The sequence below is a fragment of the Haplochromis burtoni genome, unplaced genomic scaffold, assembly GCF_018398535.1.
Source record: "Haplochromis burtoni strain Fernald_Lab_line unplaced genomic scaffold, NCSU_Asbu1 Contig_567, whole genome shotgun sequence".
Classification (NCBI taxonomy): Eukaryota; Metazoa; Chordata; class Actinopteri; order Cichliformes; family Cichlidae; genus Haplochromis; species Haplochromis burtoni.
In genome coordinates this window covers 150,061-153,865 of record NW_024582928.1, presented here as the reverse complement: position 1 = coordinate 153,865, position 3,805 = coordinate 150,061, and the positions used below count along the sequence as shown (strand labels likewise).

At 41.3% G+C, this 3,805-nt stretch overlaps 1 long non-coding RNA gene across 1 annotated transcript; it reads left to right on the top strand.

The window, feature by feature from the left end:
• The first annotated feature begins 108 nt into the window (after positions 1-108).
• LOC121812392 lies at positions 109-863 on the top strand. The gene is made up of 3 exons (XR_006053034.1): positions 109-251; positions 341-422; positions 632-863. It is a non-coding gene; the product is annotated as an uncharacterized LOC121812392 (long non-coding RNA).
• Positions 864-3,805: the final 2,942 nt, after the last annotated feature.

The following is a 3,805-nucleotide window of genomic DNA, read 5'->3' as shown; positions in this document are numbered from 1 at the left end:
TCAAATGGACCAATATGGCAAGGCCATGATGATCCACTTGGTAAAATAAATCCGCTTGGCATCTTTCTTGGCCTTAAGACAACAATTCTGATGGCTAAAGATTCTCAAGCTCTAGCTCACCATGCAGGACAAAGGTAAGTCCGTACTTAATGTCAACACAAATAAGTAGAAAAGGTTTAAAAATGATGTCGTGAACTGACTGTAGTCTCTTGTTTTTACATAAGGTATAGCCTGTGGCTCAGGGATCAGAGGTAAGGTAAAAACACAACAGAAGAAAAGTAAATTGAACAACTCTGTGATCTGTGAATTCATCCTTTTTTCTTTGTCTTTTTGTCTTCAGGTGCTTTACACTTGTCCTCTCCCAGCATTCAGCACTTCAGACTGAAATGACAAACTGGAGAGTGGTGCTGTGTTCCAGCTATGTAAGTTATCACCTCACATTGGCTACAAACTGTCTTGAAGACTAAATCATTCCAATGGCTGGTGTAAATCATCGTACTACAGATCTGTAGGTTTAAGTTTATTTATATGTTGAGTTTAAAGTAGCATTTTAACAACATGCTGCAGCTACCTACAATGGAAATGCTGTTTTGTGTTAAAATGACGTCTTTCTTGTGTTGTTGCTTTGCAGGGCAGCTGAGAGTGGACAGAGCTGCACAGAGGACCAAAGATCCACTCTCAGCACTTCATACCTGACTGGCCACAGCACCACCCCTCCTCACCATGCACAGAGGGAGTTGTGAACATGCACTTCTGTGTCGGTGGGTTTAGGAGCCTCCTCACACTCACACGGATGAAGACTGTCACTGGAAGATGTCTCCATTGCATCAGCAGGACGTAAGCATTTGTATAATATTACAGTTTGTGATGTTTTATACACGTTTTTATTGCTTAATTTCAAACTAGGAGATATAAAATAAACCAGTTTTCATAATAGTTTCTGTCTATTTAGTTGTTTTCTTGATAAGTTATTTGGAACATCATTGCAACCTGTCAGCGTTTTATTGAGGATATAGAAAGTTGCTGTGGTACAGTGGGGTGTTATTTTTGTCACATGGTGAAAGTGACCTCATGGGGAGCAAAAAGAACAACTGAATAATTTAGGGATTCACAGACTTTGGTAATCGTTAAAAACAAGTAAGAAAAATTGTTCTGTGTGAACAAGAAGCTCAAATATAAACCATCCTAACACAGACACAAATGATCTGCTATCTGCTATCTAATTTGTATGAGTTTAACCTCCTGGTCAAAAACTTGTAGAAGATTAATACGTTCACCAGCTGATTCTTACTTGGCCTGAATGTTTGCAGTTTCAGGTCCTACTGATCAGTTATTAAGTACTGTAGAAAGTGAGCAGCCATTTAATCAAGTCCGGGGATGAAATGGGACATTAGTTCCCTTCCCTCGTTTAACAATGTGTAAGCAGACTGCTTTAAACTGCAATTTACTGCATGTTATTAACCACAGTCTGCTAACCACCCGTGGTGAGCGAAGGTTTTGAGGTGTTGCTCGAGCTACTGATGAAGCTTTATCAATGCTTGTTAAGTTTCCCAACCACATTTCATCCCGATGGTCCAAGGCTTACATCTTTATGCTCATAAATTTACTTCTGTAATTAATCAGTAACCAATTTATTACTTTAAGTTACAGTGTGAGGGGCATCACTGCAGCAGAGAGGGTATAACACAAGGCCACAGTCATGTGGTATTCTGTCCTGCTATTAAGTGAATAAAATACTGAAAAAAACATCTAGACACTAAATACAGTCACTGGCCACTTCATTAGTTACACCTTGCCAGTACTGTTTTGGGCCTTCTTTCACCTTCAGAACTGCCTTAATTCTTTGTGGCGCAGATTCAACAAAGACCTGGAAACATTCCTCACAGACTTAGTTTCATATTGACATGATAGCATCACACAGTTGCTTCAGATTTGTCGGCTGTGCATCCATGTTGCAAATCTCCTGATCCACCACATGCCAAAGATAATCTGCTGGATTGACATCCGTTATAAGATGAGTATACTGTGGTCATAAAACGATGGACATGGTCAGCAGCACAGCTCAGGGAGGTTGTACCTCTGGAGAGGCCTCTTCCTACACCTGAAGTTATTACCTGTGAAAAGAACGGAGGTTTCCTCACACAGTGTTTCCTAGTGTTTCATCAACAAAGGAGAATTTATTCCTCAGACTGTGCAAAAATTGTATTCATGGTTATCCTGCTGCAAGGGTGAGCTCTGAGATGGGCCCAAGCCATGCTTGCTCCTCAGCAGTCTTTATTTAACCTGATATGTGGAAGACTGCTCCGACTCCGGAGAAGGAGTTATGCTTTCTGCTTTTTTTTAGTAATGATACTTGTAATAAATGTAGCCTTTCGGCAGCTCTGGAGGCCTGGATCACTAAACTGGACACTCGAAATCCCACCCTTGAAAACCCCGTAGCTTTTCAGGCCCCTGTAGCCAGAGCAGTGGAAGGTGGCGTAGGCCCTGCTAACTGTCTCCCAGCAGGTTATCCTGAGCAGACGGGAAAACATGATGGCTGGGTGACGGTGAGGAGGAAGCATAGTCTTAAACAGAAGCCCTGGTACATGACAAACCTGTTCATGTGTCTAACTGTTTCCCCCACTCTGCGACACACCCGCCAGGGATCGAACTCTGGTAATTGGTGATTCTGTTCTGAGACATGTGAAGACAGCAGCAACCATAGTCAGTTGTCTTCCAGGGGCCAGAGCAGGCGACACTGAGTGAAATTTAAAACTGCTGGCTGAGGGTAAACCTGAATTCAGTAAAAGTATAATTCACATCAGCAATAATGACACCCGGTTACATCAATCAGAGGTCATTATCTTTATAGATAATTGGGAAACTTTCTGGAGGAAACCTGGTCTGGTTGTGAGACAATCCCACTTTGAATGAAGCAGCTCTTATTTCTAGAAATCTGGCAAATTTATGAAATTTGCTGAAACATGACTATCTAGTGTTGGGACCAGGAAGCAGAGTTGCAGTCTCACACACCTCTGCAGCTTCTCTCCTACTGTTATCCCTCTAAACCTCATCTCCATTGAGACTGTATCAGCTCCCAAACAGACAAAAACAAAGTAAAAACCAGCAAAAAAATGACAGCACCAAAGAGTTAGTACATGACTTAACAATTGATCAACAAATCGATTTACTCTGCCTTACTGAAACCTGGTTACAGCAGGATGATTATGTAAGTTTAAATGAATTAACACCCCTGAGTCATACTAACTATCAGAGCCTTTGAAGCACAGGCTGAGGAGGCGGTGTGGCAGCAATCTTCTACACCACATTAGCACTGTGATTAAAGAGGAAATCAACACAGACACAGAAATCCCTTATTCCTCATTAGGAGCAGCAGGAAATCAGAGTAAACAATCATTTATTGGCTATCATAAATATACTGATCAGTGTGATATTAGCGTTAGCTCAAATATTTGACACACACTCACTCCACATCCCAGCAGTGTCTTCTCACTCAGTTTGTCTCAGTCTTTGCAGTAAAAGAGAACTGTTAGTTCACCTGTAAGCTCTCTCTCTGAACCACATGAATGACACTCAAGGACATCACTACATCACACTGTATATGACACTAAACCAGTTTACAAGGAGTTGGTGTCATGCAGCAAATAGGTATGTTTATGTTAGGTAGCTAGTAAGCCAGCACAGACACCGACAGCCAAAATTGTTGTTCACTCTGGTTTTAGCTGATGCTCTTAATGAAAGATGGGGGACTTCTGTAGCTGCCTTGATTTTCTCATTAAAATCATTGCTAATATATTTTTTTAAA